The 21,546-nt window shown below is 38.0% G+C and overlaps 1 protein-coding gene across 1 annotated transcript in view; it reads right to left on the bottom strand.

Moving 5' to 3' along the window:
* SNX30 (sorting nexin family member 30) overlaps nt 1-21,546 on the bottom strand; it is a 180,815-nt gene that overhangs the window by 104,083 nt on the left and 55,186 nt on the right. The gene's annotated exons all lie outside the window — the stretch shown is intronic.

Genomic DNA, 21,546 nt, shown 5'->3' with positions numbered 1-21,546 from the left:
TGAAACTGATTATGAACCAAAGGAAAAGTCCTTTTTCTGGGCTCTGCAGGAACTCTTTTAATACTCTTTTAACAAAAGTTAACTTGCCAAATGATTCCTCCTCCACCTATTAAAAGAGGGGCTAGACCCAATCATAAACCTGAACCTATGGATGAATTCCATGACTCTTATCCTCACAAGAACACTGATGCTCTGAACAAAGAAGGAACCTTTTACTACACACTCTGTGGATTTCCCACCCCTACCTTCCTGCCCTGAGCACAGTGTTATATCACATCAGGTAAGAGACAATACAGAAAACCCAATGACACTTCTTTAAAAATAAGACACAGAAAAAACAATCCACACCCCGAGAATGCATGAGAGTTGGAAAGAAAGAAAAGAAAAATTTGTAATACTCAGCTTTTAGAGGGAAAGAAAATTTAACCCCAAACATTTTTATGACATCCTTAAAGCATAATATATTGGCTTAGTAATTTTTACGGAGCATTTGTGTTTATTTGCATATGTGTGTACACCCACATATACACACACACCACCACTAGCTAGAAAAGGACTAAGCCTTTTAAAAATGGTTCATTTTAGTACAATGGTACAAACATTTACTCATACCTCACTGCCTAGGCAACTGAGCAAGAAGAAACCATCATCCACAGAATTCTTTTTTAAAATTCCTTTTTACCTCCAAAGGGAAACTTCAGGAGTTATCTATGATTTATTCTTTTAAAAACTCATCTCAGAGATTAGAGCAGTAGATAAGAATTTTTATATAAAGGCCATCCACCACAAATCTCACCCAACACAATCAGCCTTTAAGGGAATGGGAGGTGGGAGGAAGAGGAGGTGAGGAGTGAGAGTGGAACATCACCCTATAGATACGTGTGAAAGGAAAAGATATTGCCAAGGGTGGAGAAGAGATACAGGAGTGAAGAGGAGGGAGAAACTCTACTAATCTTTCTTATTAAAGAGACCAAAAGGTTTTATTCCTTGTGCACTTTGTTGATGATGAAAAAAATTGGATTTCATCATACAAAATGTTAACTTCAAATAGCTAGGTTTAACTTAAACAACTGAGTGTCTATTATTCATCCTTACATCAAAACCATTGAAAATGATCCCTGAAAGTCTCTGGAAGAAAAATAGCAGAAAAACTCTGTTCAATGACCATCTAAACATAAACATCCTGGGAAGACTAAAACAGGTAGATGTATGCTGCTGAGGGCATTTCATTACTGTAATAGATATGATAAAGGGAATTCCAAGTTGAACATGATAGTGAGGTCCTTCAGATACTACCACATGCATCGAGTACTCTATAGTTTCTCTTAGCATCTATAACCACTGGGGTATGCAGTAGTGATGGAGTACCACTGTGCTTTAAGAAATGATGAGCAGGATGATTTTGGAAAATCCTGTAAAGACATGAACTGATGCAAAGTGAAGTGAGCAGAACCAGAAGAACATTGTACATAGTGACAGCAATGTGTTTTTTTTTTACAGCTTTATTTTTATTTTATTTTAAAATATTTTTTCATATTTACATTATTCATTTTCTTTCCCTCTCCTCTTCCCTTCCCCCTCCCAGAGCCAACAAGCAATTCCACTAGATTGTACAGATGTTATCACTTGATACCTATTTCCATATTACTCATTTTTGCTATAGATTTTTTAAAGTCTAAACCCCAAAACCCATACATATATATATGTATATATATATATATACATATACATGTGATAAGTGATGTCATGTTTTGCTTCTGCATTTCTACTCCCATACTTGTTTCTCTCAGTGTGGTTAGCATTCTTTCCCATAAGTCCTTCAGGAGTGTCCCGACTTGCTGCATTGCTACTAGTAGCAAAGTCCATTACAAATGTTTTGCTTTCTGTGTACAGTGTTCTCCTGGTTCTGCTCATTTCACTCTGCATCAGTTCATTGAGGTTCTCCCAGTTCACATAGAAATCCTCCAGATCATCAATCCTTACAGTACAATAGTATTCCATCACCATCATAGATCACAATTTGTTCAGCCATTCCCCAATCAAAGGACAACCCTTCATTTTCCAGTTTTTTTGCCACCACAGAGTGCAGCTATGAATATTTTTGTACAAGTATTTTCCCTTGTTATCTCTTTAGGGTACAAACCTAGTAGTGGTAGACAGCCATGTTTCTTGGTGAACAGCTATGGGTGACCTACTTTTTCTCAGCAATGCAGTGACCAAGACAATCCCAGAGACTCATGACAAAAAAATGCCATCTGCCCTCCAAGGAAGAACTGATGGAATCTGAACGCCATCTGAAATATACTATATTTCACTTTATTTTGACTTCTTTTTTTAAGTTTGAGATCTCTTCCACAAAATGACTGATACAGAAAAAATGTTATATATGACTGCACATGTAAAATCTATATCAGATTGCTTACCATCTGAGGAGGGAGAGAAGATGGGAAGGAAGGAGAGAATTTAGAATTTACCTTTTTTTTTAAAAAAAGGATGCTTCAAAGTTGTTTTAAAGAAAATATTGTTTTTTAACCCACAACTACACAAAAGATTGACAATCCACACAAGGAAGACCAAGTGGATAAAGAATGTCTTTCGCCAAGACATTATGTGTGTTTGTTTCCATACCTGCACATATGTGAGAGAAAATTCAGAAGGACCAAATGAAAGGTCAGAGTTGAACAGAAAAAGAATAGACCGGAATGCTTTCAGGAACTTACAAAGTTCCTTCAATGACCCATTTCCCTGAAAAGCAAAGGTTAGGTTGTTTTTTATACCAAAATTCTACTAGTGTTGCTGAAGGGCAATAAGACCTGGAATATAACTGATAAAGTCTGATAAATTAAAAACTTGTATCACACATAAGGCAATGATTAGGAACATGGTAGATATGAATAAAGAGTGAACAAAATGAATAAGGAACTCTAAATAACAAGGATAAAAGATGACACCGAGGCATTGTACCATAGGAAAAGAAGAACTAATCGTGGTGAGGGTGAGGGACAAGCTGGGCTGCCAGAATGGGGAAGACTAAGGATGTTGGATGGACCTCCTGTGGCAATGGGAAGCAATGGACAAAGGGCTTAGGCATGGACAGGTTCAAATGGCATTGAAGAAAATGTCCAAATTGATCAGATTAGAAATCCACTTGAGTTTTGCTTATTCTTACTAAGGTGATAAGTTCAGGGCTGTTGTCAGCACCCTTTAAAGTTGGCATCTTAGACAAAGCCCTAGTTATCCTGCTCTAGTTACAAGCTCTCAGTGAACAGATAGGACTGGTTCAAGGCTAAGTGAAGACTTCCCAAAAACTTGGGGAAAGGGGATAAGTTCAAGTGTGTTGTCTAAAATCACAGATCAAGTTTGTAAATCAGTTTTACTGACTTTCTGAGGGAGAAAAACATTAGGGAAGGGTTAGGGCACAAGTGACCTGGCCATGGTGATTTAGCCAGTAGGGCTTACACAAGCTTGAAGTTAATGATTTTCCTATATCCAGTTAAAAAAAAAAACCAAACCCAACAACAAAGACAATGAATTGTACTTTTTACAGCACTTTACAACTCGGAAAGAATTAGGGGGGAAAGTCATTGCTTTTATAATATTTCTTCCATACACTCAGAAGGAAAAAAAAAAACAAAAACCTTTGGACTTTGGCAATCCTAAGGGGTGGAACTGTCCTAAAATTTTCTAATCAAAACCCTTTAGCTTTGTACTCCAGATCAAAAGCTATCTTTTCTCCCCACCCCAACCAAAAAGCCTTCTAAACAAGGATTTAGTCTTCACGATAAAAATAGGGGGCGGGGGACCTAGCCAGTCCAAGTGACCAGCTAACCATTATCTGTGAAAGTTTGACTGAGAACCTCCCCCAAACGCCTTGCTTTTGAGAGACCACATTGCCCCACTCTGCCCCCTCCAAACACTTCTTTAAAAATATGATCACAAGATAACCCGCCACCAAAATGAAGAAAACTGAGAACTAAGATTTGGATCATTGAACTAGGATATGACTAAAGGAAGCGAGGCTCTTTCCCTTGCTGGGAACTTGCTGTACTTATACCTGTAATAACTGCTTGGACAGCTATCCCAGTTCTGACAGGTGATGGCAGTGCTCTTATAGTAAATGGCCTTTTTGCTCATTCCACTCTGCATTGCTGCTCTCCTGATTTCAACTCCAGCAAATAAGATGCCTCTAGGATGGATAATCTAATCTCCCCTTTGTCTTCCCTGCCTCCTTTTTTTGTATTACCTCCCCCTATTAAATTGTGAGCTTCTTTGGGGTAGAGTCTCTCTTTATTAATTGCATCCCCGGCACTTAGCTGGCACATAGTAGGCACTTAATAAAAATTTATTGGATTGGAATATCAAATCCCAGCATTAGAAATGGGACCTTTTGAAAGCTGTTTTTTTAAACCTTACCTTATGTGTCAGAATCAATACCAAGTATTGGTTCTAGAGCATGTAATAATTAAAATGGGTATGACAAATATAAGAATTAATAAAAGTTGTGGTCACCGTTTATAAAAATTAACTCAACTTTATTACAGCAAAATAGTGATAGTAAGAGAGGGAAACGTAGGAAGGAGATAGAAAATATGGCCTAGCTCAAAATACCCAAGTCAGGGTCCCGGTGCCTCCAGGCAGCCAAGGCAAATCTGAATGGGAATCTCACCAGTCCAGGAGAGTGTCTCCAGCCAGGCGGTTCAACAACCAAAGACAGATGCTGATGAGACTGAGGCTCAAAGGGCCATCACTCCAAAAAGGCAAGTCTCACCCAAACTCATCCCTCTTCCGCAGGGGTCCCCAAACTTTTTACTCAGACCGTTGGAGGGCCGGACTATAAAAAACTATGAACAAATCTGTATGCCGCTGTCTGGGATAGCGGAGGCTGCAGCGCTGGCTGGGATGGGCCTGTCACACCTTGCACAGGACCATCCCCGCCACCACTATACTGGGCAGCCGTATATACACAGTGCAGAATCCCCTCCCCCAGATCTCCGCTCAACATGCTGACGTCTTCCATTGTGCAGCCACATAATTCTTTGCACGGCACCTCGTTCTAAGGCACCATGCAAAGGATGATGTCACCAGAAGTAGTACTTTTTTGTGGCGCCACCACATGCGAGTGCTCGTGTTCTGATAATACAATTCCCTCAGAATTATCCTGGATCATTGCATTGCTTTTAGTTCTGGAGATTTTTAAAAAGAGAAATGCAAAATCTAGACATGGTAAAGAAAGAGGATTCTGGCATACCCTTTGATCCAGCAATACTACTACTAGGTTTGTACCCCAAAGAGATAATAAGGAAAAAGACTTGTACAAGAATATTCATGGCTGCGCTCTTTGTGGTGGCCAAAAATTGGAAAATGAGGGGATGCCCGTCAATTGGGGAATGGCTGAACAAATTGTGGTATATGTTGGTGATGGAATACTATTGTGCTCAAAGGAATAATAAAGTGGAGGAATTCCGTGGAGACTGGAACAACCTCCAGGAAGTGATGCAGAGTGGAAGGAGCAGAACCAGGAGAACATTGTCCACAGAAAGTGAAACACCGTGGAATAATACAGTGTAATGGACTTAGCTAATGCAAGACAATCTCAAGGGACTTATGAGAAAGAATGCTATCTACATCGAGAGAAAAAACTGCAGGAATAGAAAAACAGAAGAAAAATTAATGACATTTTTAATATGGATATATAATTTTGGATTTTGGTTTTAAAAGATTGCTTTATTGCAAAAATGAATAATATGGAAATAAGTATAAGTGATAACATTTGTATAACCCATTGGAAATGCTTATTGGATCCAGGAGTGGGGAGGGAAGGGAAAGAAAATGAAAAATGCAAACATGGAAAAATATTTTTAAAATAAAAAAAAATTTTTTAAAAGAAAGAGGATTCTAGCAGTATACAGCATGGATTCAAAGTGGGGGGAATACAAGTGAAACACCTGTTAAGAGACTACTACTGGGGGCAGCTGGGTAGCTCAGTGGATTGAGAGCCAGCCCTAGAGACGGGAGGTCCTAGGTTCAAATCTGACCTCAGACACTTCCCAGCTGGGTGACCCTGGGCAAGTCACTTGACCCCCATTGCCTAGTCCTTATCACTCTTCTGCCTTGGAGCCAATACATAGTATTGACTCTAAGATGGAAGGTAAGGGTTTAAAAAAAAAAAGAGACTACTACTAAAATCCTATTGTGCCATAAGAAATGATAAACAGGATGAGTTCAGAAAAATGTGGAAAGACTTTGATGAATTAATACAAAGTAAAGTGAGCAGAACCAGGACACCATGTACAGTAAAGGAAATATTGTATGATGATAAAACTGTGAAGGATTAAAACATTATCAGCAAAATCAGTTTCCAAGATATCTACAAGGGGCTCAGGATGAAAAATGTCATCCACAGCCAAAGAAGGAACTGTTGGAGTCTGACAGCAGATCAAAACATCTTCCACTTCGTTTCCTTCATGAGTTTTTTATTGTATGGGTGATATGTGTCCTCTAACAGGACACAAGGAATATAAAAATGTGTACTGTATAAAGCACTGATATAACCTATATTAGATTGTTTACTGCCAGGTGGGGAGGGAGGCAAGGAAGAGAATCTAAATTGTAAAATGTCAGAAAACAATTGTCAAAATATGTTTCTACATTTAACTTGAAGAAAAGGTGAGAGAGAGAAAGAGAGAGAGAGAGAGAGAGAGAGAGAGAGAGAGAGAGAGAGAGAGAGAGAGAAAGAGAGAGAGAAAGAAAGAAGAGAGAGAGAGAGAGAGAGAGAGAGAGAGAGAGAGAGAGAGAGAGAGAGAGAGAGAGAGAGAGAGAGAGAGAGAGAGAGAGAGAGAGAACTGCTAAGTTAAAGAATCTGGGGAATGGGCAACAGCTCTCAAAAAAATTGCTGACTATTAACAATCACAATAAGACAGCATCAAAACACAATTAAGAAAAATGCCAAAGGGCCTGAGGGCTCTTCTCATATCCAAAACTGGCAGAAGGGATAATAAATGTAAACTAAACAATCAATGTTAGTGAGACTGTAAATAGACTAACACACTGCTGATATAACTGTGAAATTGGTTCAACTATCTGAAAAGCAATATGGAATGATCTCCATATCCTTTGACCCACACATTTACCCCAAAGAGGTCAAGGACAGAAAGTTCCCACGTACACCAAAATATTCATAGTAGCACTTTTTGTAATAGCAAAGGACTGGAAACAAAGTATATGTCCATTGATTGGGGAATGGCAAATAATTTGTGCCACATGAATCCAAGAAAGATATTCCTTACTATGCCATAAGAAACAATGAATGTGAAAAATTCAGAACTAAAAATATGAAGCAAGCAGAGCCAGGAAAACAATATTTAAAATGATAAAAATGTAAATAGTAAGTACAACCAAAAAAAAAACAAAACTATATACTGAATAATTATAATGTCCAAGCTTAGAGGTAGAGAAAAAAAGGCAAAGTACCTCCCTCCCTTCTTTACCAAGGAAAGAGACTAAACTTTCAGCAAAAGTAGCCAGTGGAACAGCTGAATAGGGCAGTATAGCTTGTATTTTATACTCATAGTTTGCTTTCCTCTTAGCTCAGGCCCTAGGCAGTACTTCACTTTTCCCAAGAGTTCTCCCATCTCTCTTCCTCTGCATTTCACATCAGTCAGACATCTCTTTCACTATTATTTCCTTCACTCCAGTCTTAGATGAAGAGGTGGCCCTTCTTCTTAGCTAAAGCCAGACTTTCCAACCTTCTATCTACTGACTCCTCCTTCAGATAATTACAGATATGCTCATGTCTCCTCCTCCTTTAAAAAATAAAAAAAAACCAGGGGGCAGCTGGGTAGCTCAGTGGATGGAGAGCCAGTCCTAGAGACGGGAGGTCCTAGGTTCAAATCTGGCCTCAGCCACTTCCCAGCTGTGTGACCCTGGGCAAGTCACTTGACCCCCATTGCCTAGCCCTTATCACTCTTCTGCCTTGGAGCCAATACACAATATTGACTCCAAGAAGGAAGGTAAGGGTTTAAAAAATAAAATAAAATAATTAATTAATTAATTAATTAAAAAATATTTTAATTCTGAAACATCATAGAGAATCTAAGACTCACAGAGTAAGAATTCTTGCTATTAATCAATGTGATAGAGGGGAATGAATTCAAATCCCAACTCTGCTACTTACTAGCAAGTCACTTCAGGACCTGGGTTCTAATTCTATCTCTCATCTACTTGTGTGACCTTGAACCATTTACTTAATCCCTTCAAAGCCTCAATTTTCTCATCCATAAAATGAAGATTTTGGACAAGATGGCATCAAATGCTTGTTTCAGATCTGGATATATGATTCTATGATCTTTTCTGGCCTCAGCTTCCTCATCTGTAATGAAAGGGTTGTGTTAAAATAAATTTCACAGTAAAACAATCAAATGTGATGGGCTTTGCTACTAACAGTAACACAATGATCCAGGACAATTCTGAGGGACTTATGGCAAAGAATGTTATCCACCTCCAGAGAAAGAACTGTGGGAGTAGAAATGCAGAGGAAAATATGATTTATCACTTATTTATTTGGTTATATGTTTTAGGATTTTGGTTTTATAAGATTATTCACTTACAAAAATGAATAATATAGAAACATGTCTTGCGTGATAATACATGTATAATTAGATTGAATTGCTTGCCACCTTGGGGAGGAGGGAAGGAAAAAGGGAGAAAAACAATTTGGATTATATAAGTTTGGAAAGCTCATGTGGAAATTTGTTATTAAAGAATAATCTTCACAGTCCCTTCCAACACTATATTTATAATAATGTAGTACGCTTTTAAAGTTACAGGTCAAAACAATAACTTGAAACCCTAAGCCTTCTGAGAAGCTTTTCCTTAGGGATTTGGGAGGACACAGAGGCACAGTTATAGTAAGGATACAGGAAGCTTATATTCAAAAAGATAAGCTCCATTTAATAAAAGGGCAGCTAAATGGTACAGTGAATAGAATACTGAGCCTGGAGTCTGGAAGACTCATCTGAATTCATATATAGTCTTGGATTCTTACTAGATGCATGATGCTAGGTAAGTTATTTAATCATTTTTGTCTTCGTTTCCTTATCTGTAAAAATGAGCTGAGAAAGAAAATGGCAAATAACTCTGGTATCTTTGCCAAGAAAACCCCAATGGGGTCACAAGTCAGATGTGATTGAAATGACTGAATAACAACAACAATCTAATTAAAACTAAGAAATTGTAAAAAATCTGTTGAAAAGATTCTGCAAAACCTGTTTTTCCTCTGACTAAGCTTGATCAATATTGTTGTAATAACAGAAAGGCAGAATCACAATGAAAAGTTACTTTATGAGCAAAAGAGCTAAATTCAATCACTAAAAACAAGATAAAAAGAGAACTTTTATTGTAAGCCAATTAGCACTTTGATTTGTTTACTAACACAAAATTATAATTGAATAACACACTAGTCTAGTTTTTCCACTTGAAAATACTGTTCGCCAAATAGCTCTGCTAAGAGGTATAATGTGACAGCCAACAGCAACATTGGATTTGACTACAATCTCATTTACAAAAACTTTAGGGGAGTATGATGACATAAGACCATGAGCACTATCACCTAAAACAACAACAACAACAACAAAAACACTGGAAATTAGTAAAGGATAAAATGAAGCCTGCAGAGAATTTGGCACAAAATTCAGCTCTGCTGAAAGCATTTGAAGAAACTAAAAAAACAAAACAGATGCAAAATGGACCAGATCAATATCTCTCTCTGGGTTTCTCTTCTCCCTCTCTCCCCCCCTCCCCTCTCCTCTCTCTCTCCCCGCCTCACTCCCCCTCTCTCTCTTTCTTCCTCTGTGTATGGGTGTTTCTCTCTTCTTTTTTTTTTTTTAACAATAAGTAGTCATGTGCATTTGAACTTGCCATCTTGATACTATCTGAAGTAGCAATGGCACTTAAGCATATGAAATCAATCCATAAATAGAGTTTCTCCCTAAAAAGACCACCAAGGTATAAACAACCCTTTCTCTTGCTTTCTCTTCTTATAAAGAATCTTTACAAAGAATGTTCTAGGAGGCAGTTAGGTGGCTCAGTAGATTGAAAGGCAAGCCTAGAGATGGGAAGGTGCTAGGTTCAAATCTGGTCTTAAGACACTTACTAGTTGTGTTCTAAGATGTGTGAAAATAGAATTAACTCTCCCTTTCTCTATTTTTGGTTAATCAAATCTAGAACTTAGAGTACCCCACTTAACCATTAGGTAAGAAAGCTTACAAGTGACTTACTAGTTTACATCCTCAAAGGCCACAAGCACTGACCCTCAGCCTTGGGCAGTGCTAGGCAAATTGAAAGGCTGTATGTAATTGGTTTCTGTGAAGAGGGGGAGAGAGAGGAAATGATGTGGAAAAAGGAATATAAAAGGAGACCAACATGGTCTGTAATACCATTCCCTTCCTGGCATTTGGAGAGACTGGTTCCTTGGAGAGATTTCTTCCTTAGCTCATGGAGAAACTCTTTCCTTGGATTCTGCGATGGCTTGCTGAAGACTACCTGATTTTCACATGGAGATCATGACTTAAGGAAGCCCTTGCAGGGGGCTGAGCCAGGATTCACCAGAGAAGCACTTAGGGCTGGTAGGCTTATTAAGGCTCTGTCTTTTTCCTACATTTCCCACTTTCACTTTTTCTACCTTGTAAAAAAAAATTTCTCACAGTCATTTTGACTTAAGGGGTAATATTTTATAATCAGGGACCACAATACCACTTTTATAACTCTCATATTTAGTCAAACCTAATTTTAAATCCTACAGATGGAAGGTAAGATTTTTTTTGGGGGGGGGGGAGGAAGGTCTATTTTAAAAAAAAAATCTTTACCTTCAGTCTTAGAATCAATACTGTGTATTGATTCCAAGGCAGAAGAGTGGTAAAGGCCAGGTAGTTGGGGTTACATGACTTACCTAAGGTCAAACAGCTAAGAAAAAAGAATGTCTATCTCAATGGGGGAATAAAAAGGGTTTAGAAAACATTTTCTAGGGTTATTTTCTGTATCTTTCAAGTCATACAAGGCATTTCAAAAATTATTTCACTTGGAGCAAAATGCAACCTTGAAAGTCCTCCTCATATGTTTCTTAATATAAATAAAATAATAGGGCTCCATAACAGATGTGAAGGCCTAATTACTTTGAACTAATAAGTTATTAACCAGAATGATATATTCACAGGCCCTTGGGAAATGACCTGTGTATGACCAAAACAAAATAAAGAGTTCTTAATGATTGCAAGGTTTTCCAAATGTTTCTATTCAGGCTATTAACATAGCCTTTCCTGCCAAATTCATACTGATGGGAAATAGCTCTACTGCTAGGAAAAAAAAAATTTGGTGGAAGAAAAACAAATATTGCTCACCAATTACTGCCAAAATACTACCAAGAGTCCCTGTCATGTTAGTCCCTTTCCTCCCCACTCATACTTCCTTTAGTGCTTCTACCCCAAATGCCTGAAGTTGTCCTCCAATGATACAGTTCTTGTGAAGATGCAACCTAACAACTCCCTGCAGAACTGCTGCCCCTATCTCCTCAGCACCTACAACTATCTCTACCACAGAAAATAAAATTCTTCCTACCAATACTTATTGGCACCATCAGAAAGGGAGGTAGCTTTATGCATGGAAATGACACTAAAGAAGACATTATCTTCTGCTTTGTGGCTGCAACCAATGGACCACTGGCTCTTTCCACCTGATTTGTGGCCAAAACCTCCCAGATATGTCTCCCCTTACTAGAATGTGAGCTGCTTGAGAGCATTTTCTTGCTTTTGCATTGGCATCCCCAGTTCTTAGCACATAGAAGCACTTACCTAATAAACCCTTAATAAATGCCTTTTCAAGCAGCCATAAAGTAGTCTGTCAGTATTTCTACCTTGGGCAAGTGCTACAGATGAATAATGACTCGGGCTAAGAATCAAACAGAAAGGGGAAAAAGTCGGTTTGGGAGTTTTGATTTATTTGTTTTATACCGGATAGGTTACTTTATCTGGCCTGAAAGTAACAAATCACCACATCCTTTTAGTTTAATTATTTTTAAAACATCTAATTCTAACAATGGAATCATTGGTTCAGAAAGAGCAATCAGTTTTATGATTCTCACTGCATGATTTCACTTTGAAAACTTTGCACAAATCAGCAGTCCCTCCAATGATGTATTAGAATGCCTGCTGTTTCACAAACCCACCAACGCTAGAACTCATCATTTTAAAGTATTTTTGCCCTTCTTTGGGTCTCTTAACATTTGGAGTCTTTTTGCATTTTTTTCTGATTATAAAGAAATTTGAATATCTTTTCATGTGGTGAACAGTTTCCTCCTTAATAATTAAGGAAAGAACAGTCCCTCCTTAACGAACTGGGTTTTTTAAAATATTTATTTTAAAATCCTTACTTTCTTAGAATCAATACTATGTATTGGTTCCAAGGTGGAAGAGCAGGAAGGGCTAGGCAATGGGGTTAAGTGACTTGCCCAGGGTCACACAGCTAGAAAGGGTCTGAGGGCACATTGGAATCGAGGATATCTCATCTCTAGGTCTGGCTCTTAGTAGCCATCCATCTGCACCCCGAACTGTTTTTTAATCATTTATCATAAACTTAATAGTACATACCAACACTAGATTTGCACTAGTTGCTATTATGAACTACACAGATCAACTTTTTTTTCTACGTGTTTCTAATTATTAATAGTCTCCATGAAGAATATAAAAAGGGACTAGAAATTGAGAGAGGAGAGATGATGACTGCACACCTGGCCCCTTTAAATGATTTCACATCTCTAGGCTTAGCTAGTTTACATCCAGGGTTCTGAAACAACTCCGAGATGTCATCATGAAATCGTCCTTCGTAATCTCTGAGGAAATGTGGAAGAGAAATAGTCGGGTCCTCTGCTGACTCAGAAAGGGGCAGATCATAAAAAACTACAGACTTGTGTCCCAAAGACCAATCCTAGAAGGGATGATCAGATCACTTATTAATCGAAGGAAACCAAGCAAGAGAAACTATGATCCGGCTGGATTGAAGCAAGATGAGTCACTCCAAACCAACTGCATGTTTTTTGAGAGAGGAGGGAGTTGTGCTGCCAAGCTAGTAGATCAAGGTCTTGCAGATAACAAACCTTCTGAAATAAGAATTCTGAAGGTATTTGGCAACGTCTCAGCATAGCTCTGTGAGGGAGAGGGGGGAACACAATTGAGGGTGGCTAATTTGGGTCTAGATCAAAGTCAACTAAGAGAGGGGTCTCTATTAGCCTGTTTGATAAGCTACCCTCTGTCTTCATCTGGGACATAGATGAAGACAGAGGGTAAGCTTATCAAATCTGTAGGTGACACCAAATAAACAGTACACTTGTTCACATTCCCTCTACTCATACAATTCTGCCACTTAAAAAGTTGTCAGGGGAAGACTCAATGGGCAGAAAGCCTGGCCTGAAGATGGGAGGTCCTGGGTTCAAATTGAGCCTCAGACACTTCCCAGCTGTGTGACTCCATTGCCCAGCCCTTACCACTCTTCTGCCTAGGAATGAATACTTAATATCAATTCTAAGACAGAAAGTCATTTTTTTAATTAATTTTTTTCAATTAAGTGTAGAAACAATTTTTTTTCTCCTCCCTAAAACCCCTTTTCTCTTCCCAAGAAGGCAGGTAATATGATATAGCTTGTACATATATTATCCTATAATACATATTTCCCTATTCATCATGTTGATATACATGGCCAACACCAGAGGAAATTCACGGAGGAAATAAAGTGAAGAATGGCATCTTCGAATCTGTTTTTGGACTCCATTTGCTACTTCTATTTTTGGTAGATGTCCTTTTTTGTCACAAGACCCCTGGAGTTGTCTTGGATCCTTGTAGAGTTAAGTCATTCACAGTTGATCATCATATATTATTGTTGTTATTGTGTACAATGTTCTCTTGGCTCTTCTCACTTCGCTTTGCATCACTTCAAAGAAGTCTTTTTTGATCATCTTGTCATTTCTTATGGCACAACAGTGTCCTTTATAATCATATACCACCACTTGTTCAGCTATTCCTCAATGGATGGATATCCCTTCAGTTTCCAGTTCTTTGCCATCATGAAAAGAGCTGCAGTAAATATTTTAGAATATATATATTTTTTTCCTTTTTCCTCAATTACCCTAGGAAATAAAACTAAGTGGTACTGCTAATGTTAAAAGAAATACGCAGTTAAAAAAAAAAAGAATTGTCTGGGGACACTAAAAAATTAAATTCCTTGCCCAGAGTAATAGCTAGCCTACGTGAGGAGCAGATTTGAATGAAGGTCATTCTGATTGCAAGGCCAGTTCTCCTTCACTATAACATTGCATTTTCTCAATCTAACACTGTGCAATCAACAAATAAAAAAAAAATCAAGATTTAAAATTATCTAACCTTAAAAAGCTAGAAAAATGAGCTTAAAAAAAGCCAAGAAGATTAAATTTAAAGAGACTAATTATACAGTCTACATTTAGATTTGTTTTGTTTGGGATGTTTTTTGGTTGTCTGGTTATTTTCTAAGTTAGTTAAATCCAGGATGGAGCTGACATGGCTGAAAAGTCATTCATGGGGGGCAAGGGGGAGGTTTGAGATCACATCTGTAAAGCACTTTGAAACCTTTAAAGTGCTATATAAATCTAGTTATTATTTTTCTTTTTAAAGATTTGAGCATTTTACCCCAAAACAGTGAAATGATTTCCCTCAAAAAAGTTAAAGTGGCACTGGTCACTTCCGGGATTTCATCGACTCATTCTAAATTATATTAACATAGGTAGAGAATCCAAATCAAGAAAAATAGTCTCACTGCACTCTGATGTTCAGGCTACTTCTGAAGCCTGTATTCAATTTTGGGACATTGACAAATAAAAATGCATCCAGAGAAAAGGAAGCAGAGTGGCAAGAGATTTGAAAGATATTTCATATGAAAAACAACTAAAGAATATGGCAAAAAAAGAACTAGGAAAAATGCCTCAGGTAAGTCATGGACTTTGCTCACAGTAGGCATTCATTAAGCATCTGTGGAATAAGAGAGAAATGTTCAAATACATGGAATGTCATGGAGAAAATGATGGTTCTCTTTGATCACAAAGGGCAGAATCAGGGAGCCTTTACTGTTCTAAATTTGGAGGCAGATTTTGACTGAATATAAAAACTTTAGGAATAAGGCTGCCCAGTAATGGAATAGGGAAGGGAATGCCCTACAAACAGAAATAAGATGACTATCAAGGTTGTGGTTAGTTGTTGTTTTATAATGACTTTTTGGGTGGGAGTTCAGACTAGCCAAGATCTGTGTCAGTTTCTTTGCAGTAGAACCCTGGAATGATTTAAGAGAAGAAAGATAAGTAAGAGATGAATCCCAGCCAAAGAGAGAGGGGAAGACAAGGCAGCTGAGGAGGTGGGACTCTCATCATCCACAAGGTCACTCGGCCCTAAGTCAGTTAGAGTAGATAATAGCCTAATATATTTGAGAAGTCGAGAGTATGGTTTGTTAGCATACATGTATAATTTATATATGTTTAAACAAATTGTAGACAATATGAAGCATATGGTTTTACACATGATTTTTTATGCATTTGTTTAGTTAAATGTTTTTTGGTGGTAAGTAAATTTAGGAAATATATATTTCATTATCAATATTTATCAAATATCAAATGTAACGTGTGAGAAATACTGGAATGATAATATAGGCCTTATATAGTGAATTTAGAAAAAACTCAAATATACATTTTCATTTCTAGCACATCTTTATTTCTAAGTTAGTAGATCACTTTACTCTGGGCATTAAAGTCTCTTGCTGCCAAGTCTTTATAACTGCATTATGTTGTTATTGTCTAACCTCACTCTAGCTACTGAGTGGTAGGGGCTAGACAAGAGGGGGTAAGTGACTTGCCCAGGGTCACACAGCTGGGAAGTGTCTGAGGCCAGACTTGAACCTAGGACCTCCCATCTCTAGGCCTGACTCTCAATCCACTGAGCCACCCAGCTGTCCCCTAGCTATTCTTTTACTAAATGATAATACCTATTCCAAAAGGGCACTGAATTAAATGCTTTTCTACAATCAAATAAATATTGATTCTGCTTTCATTAAGTAGGAAGTATGGTTAACGCAACTGAAAACCCATATATTTTAAACCCAATTTTTACAACTGATTTCTTATTAAATTTTCCCTTCACTATCATCCACAAAACATTTTCGGCAAAAATAAAGACATATAATTGTAATTAACCTTATAAATGAAAATGTGAAATTAAAATTTCTTTTTTTTTTAAACCCTTACCTTCCGTCTTAGAGTCAATACTGTGTATTGGCTCCAAGGCAGAAGAGTGGTAAGGGCTAGGCAATGGGGGTCAAGTGACTTGCCCAGGGTCACACAGCTGGGAAGTGTCAGAGGCCAGATTTGAACCTAGGACCTCCGGTCTCTAGGCTTGGTTCTCAATCCACTGAGCTACCCAGCTGCCCCCAGAAATTAAAATTTCTAAATGACAATATACATACATACAAAGACTGCTTAGCTGGCTTTAATAAACAAGACTAGAAGACCCTAATCTTGAAATTATTATTATTCAAAATAAAATAAATAAATTACTGGACTACCTAACAGCAGTAATTAGAAAAACACCCTAGACATCATATTTTAAGAAACAAATGGAAAGTATCCCAGATATTTTAGAACCAGAGGGCAAAGTAGAAATTGAAAGAAATCACTGATCACCTCGGGAAAGAGAACCCAAAATTAAAACTCCCATGAACATTCTAATCAAATTCCAGAGCTCCCGAGTCAAAGAGAAAACACTAAACAGCCAGAAAAGAAAGAATTCAAATACCATGGAGAAACTACACAGGATTTGTTGTTGTCATGTTGTAGTTGTTTTTTTACTTTTTACAACCCCATTTGGGGTTTTCCTGGCAAAGATACTGGAATTAACATTTCCTTCTCCTCCAACTCATTTTACAGATGAGGAAACTGAGGCAAATAGAGTAAAGTGAGTTGTCCAAGGTCACACAAGTAGCAAGTGTCTGAAGTCAGATTTGAACTTGGGAAGATAAATCTTCCTGACTCCAGACTCAATACTATTGACTGTACCACCTAACTGCCCCAACTACATAGGAGGGAGGACTAAAGTTTGGCATAAAAGCTGAAAATGTAAAGATAACCCATCATGGACATTTTAAGGTGAAGTTCTCTGCTCTTTTTGCTACACTGTCCCTCAGAGATTGCATCTAAACCTTCATCTTGAACTGTTAGACCTAAAGTTGAGAGGCTCTGCTTCAATCCCAACCTGCTCCCCAAGGCACTTTCATTTTTTATTTGTTTTTTCCTTTTTAAATTTAGAATATTTCCCATGGTTACATGATTCATGATCCCCTCACCCCCAGATTCCTTCCTCCCCCCTCCTGAACCCCACAAACAGTTCTACTGGGTTATACATGGATCACTGTTCAAAACCTATTTCCATGTTATTCATAACTGCAGGAGAGCGATCCTTTTTTAAAATTTAAAAAAAAAACTTATTCTTTATTTATTTTTGTTTTTTTGTGAAAGGCACTTTCACTCAGCAGTTTCATTGTCACCTAATATTCCCAATGTAAAAATGAAAAACTACTTTCCTCAACCGACTTCCTTTCCCAACTTCTCTATTTCTTAGAATGGCATTTATCATCACCCTCCTGAGCACCAGGCTCAAAACCTCATGATTCTCTATTCTTTCCTCCTTCTCCCTTGCTTCCTTGTATGTAACATGAGCCAGGAAAAGGGCAGGAAGGGATAGACAAAATGAACTCAAAGATTCTTTCTAGTTCTAAATCCACGTCACCCTATTTAACTGGAAAATAAGACCTTGCCTGTCCATTTTTCTCTCAAATGTAACCCCTACTCATCAATCTTCTTTCCATTTTCCTTTAACATGAGAATTCAGACTTTTGTCATCTCTTGCCTGGATTATAGCAACAACTGCTTGACTCTGGTAACTTTCCTTCTTCATTGCATTCAGCATATCATGCCCAGACCAATATTCCTAGTGCAACACTTTCATGACCTGCTGTTAAGTCTTCAATAGGTCCTTGTTGTCTATGGAATAAAGATCAAACTTAGCCTATCTGGGGTAAGTGACCTCAGCAAGACAGTCTATGATGAGTCCAAAGATCCCAGTCTGTGGGACCAAAATCCACTATTTGATAAAAACTGCTGGGAAAATTGGAAGAGTGTAGGAGAGATTAGGTTTGGATCAACACCTCACACCCTACACCAAGATAACATAAAGAAGGAAACTAAAAGCAAATTAGGTGAACACAGAATAGTATACATGTCAGAAGGGAAGGGAAAGATTTTAAAACCAAGCAAGACTTAGAAACTGAGTCACAAAATGTAAAATAAATAATTTTGACTACATCAAATTAAAAAGGTTTTATACAAACAAAACCAATGTAACTAGAATCAGAAGGGAAGCAACAAATTGGAAAACAATCTTCATAACAAAAACCTCTGACAAAGGTCTAATTACTCAAATTTATAAAGAGCTAAATCAATTGTACAAAAAAAATCAAGCCATTCTCCAATTGATAAATGGGCAAGGGACATGAATAGGCAATTTTCAGTCAAAGAAATCAAAACTATTAGTAAACACATGAAAAAGTGTTCTAAATCTCTTATAATCAGAGAAATGCAGATCAAAACAACTCAGGTATCACCTCACACCTAGCAGATTGGCTAACATGACAGCAAAGGAAAGTAATGAATGCTGGAGGGGATATGGCAAAGTTGGGACATTAATGCATTGCTGGTGGGAGTTGTGAATTGATCCAACCAATCTGGAGGGCAATTTGGAACTATGCCCAAAGGGCGATAAAAGACTATCTGCCCTTTGATCCAGCCATAGCACTGCTGGGCTTGTACCCCAAAGAGATAATAAGGAAAAAGACTTGTGCAAGAATATTCATGGCTGTGCTCTTTGTGGTGGCAAAAAATTGGAAAATGAGGGGATGCCCTTCAATTGGGGAATGGCTGAACAAATTGTGGTTTATGTTGGTGATGGAATACTATTGTGCTCAAAGGAATAATAAAACGGAGAAATTCCACGGGAACTGGAACAACTTCCATGAAGGGATGCAGAGCAAAAGGAGCAGAACCAGGAGAACATTGTACACAGAGACTGATACACTGTGGTACAATCGAATGTAATGGACTTCTCCATTAGTGGCAATGCAGTGATCCTGAACAACTTGGAGGAATCTAGGAGAAAAACCACTATCCATCCACATTCAGAGGAAACACTGTAGGAGTAGAAACACAAAAGAAAAACAACTGCTTGAATACATGGGTTGAGGGGATATGGTTGGGGATGTTGACTCTAAATGAACATCCTGGTGCAAACATCAACAGCATGGAAATGGGTTCTGATCAAGGACACATGTAATACCCAGGAGAATTTCATGTCAGCTACGGGAAGGGCGGGGGGAGGAGAGGGAGGAATAGAATATGATTTTTGTAACCAAGGAATAATGTTTGAAATTGACTAAATTTAAAAATTTAAAAAGAAAAAAAAACTTAGCCTATCATTTAAAGTCCTTCAGGATTTAGCTCTAACCTGGTTTTGTCCAACTTTGTCTTCAATAACTGCACTATATTGATATGAATCTCCCTAAAACCTATCCCAACAATTCTAAGGTTCATCTGTAATTATTTCATTTTGAGCGGCCTGTGAACAAAAAAAAGAGTTGTAGATTTAAGTTAGAAGTCACTGGCTGAAAAGCATTCTGCAAACCTCAAAACATCATATAGAAATGATGACTATTATTGTTACTACCCATGTGACTCTGAGCAGGTAATACCTCCTCTGGGCCTCAGTTTCCCTATCTGTAAAATGAACCTATTGTACCAGATGACCTCTAAAGTTCCTTTCAATTTTACATTTAGGAAACGAGCATTTCTTCCCATCAATGCAGATTATGGCCTTCAAAGCATATATAGAAGTTTATATTCAAATCTAGTGCCAATGGGAGTCTCTAAAATTAACTGAATGATATGGTCAGTTATACACTTAAGGAAAGTAATTCTGGCATAAATATGGAGGATGGACCTAAATTAGGAGAGACTTAAAGCTCTTGGCTCAACATTCAAAAGGGTATTGTATTAGGGAATTGATTTTAGTGTTATGGTGATTGAGAGATCATGTCTGCCACCCTCCTCCCTTTTCCTCCCTCCTCCCCTTTTTCCCCTCCCTTCTCCCTCCCCCCATCAGTTGATTTCTTCAGTTGGTGACACCGGAAGACAACTCTGAGTTTCCTGAGAAAACTGATGGATAACTCTCTTTTGGATGGTTTAAACAAGGGGGTTTATTTAGGAAAAGGGGAAGGACAGGGACGTTTGATGGGAGAGAGGGCTTAGGGTTTCCCTAATGTTAAAATACTCCTAAATTGAAGGAGAATAGAATAGAGTCTTGAATTGAGGGATATGGCTAACAGTTGAGGATTTTAGTCATTTTTGTCCAGTAGGGAGAAATCGGTAAGAGAAGGATTTTCTCAGTCCTTACTCCTTCCTGACTCAAGAGCAAGAGACCATTTCTCACAGTTTGGCTTTCAACAGCCTCCCCCAGGAACCATTCCATGCCAGAATGCTTCTTGATTGACAGCTTTCTGCAAATCTTACTCCTTTGGCTCTGTTGCAGGTTTTTCCAACTTTCTCATTCACAGTACCCTCTTGCTCCTCAGGTGTACCAATACACTGACTGAGCAGTCTCTCATTTTGGTTACAAGACCACCTCACCTCCTGTTAGAGTGTAAATATAATTCGCAATAGGATTTAAATTCCAATGAGTCTCTGTATGACTGTCTCTCATAGCTCTGTGTTGTTTAGAATTGTCTTACTTTCTAGATCTTGATGAAGACCATCAGGATTAAATTAATAAAATGATGACACATGCCCTGAAAGTAATCTAGCAGATGTTCCTGCACAGGACCAGCCCTGAGTCCCAGTAGATATTTCCAAGTGTATAATTGAAAATTCTGTTACCCTAAAAAGAACTACATTTCCCGGGAGCCCACTGACTTCCTATCATTACGTACTTCCTGTAGACAAGGGATATTAAGCAGTGATGTAGAGGGTCCCGGATTCCCTGGCTTGCAGCAAGCATGGTGGTGGTGGTAAAAGCAAGGATTTTAAATAGGCTAATCAGCCATGGGCACATGGTCTTTATTTTGTATCCTCTTTATTCCTTGATTTCTAATAATTATTAATAAATCTCCTAAAATATAATATTTTTATTGACATTAATTTTAATTTTTACACAAGGCTATCTTCTTTCATTGTTATCAAAATTATGCCCTGGTCTACATTCCAAACTGCTGGGAAACATCTCCCATTGTTAGGCAGAGATTTCTCCTTTGTTGCCCAATCCCAGAGATCCCCTCCCCTCTTTACTAGCATACTATAAAAGCGATAACAGAAATAAACAACTTTGCTGAACTCTGTGGCTCTCTAGCTTTCAGGGGAATAGTTTTCTTGTTCCCCTCTGGTTTTTT

The sequence above is a fragment of the Monodelphis domestica genome, chromosome 7, assembly GCF_027887165.1.
Source record: "Monodelphis domestica isolate mMonDom1 chromosome 7, mMonDom1.pri, whole genome shotgun sequence".
NCBI classification, from domain to species: Eukaryota; Metazoa; Chordata; class Mammalia; order Didelphimorphia; family Didelphidae; genus Monodelphis; species Monodelphis domestica.
Note: the sequence above shows the minus strand (reverse complement) of the source record. Positions and strands in the feature narration are given on the sequence as shown.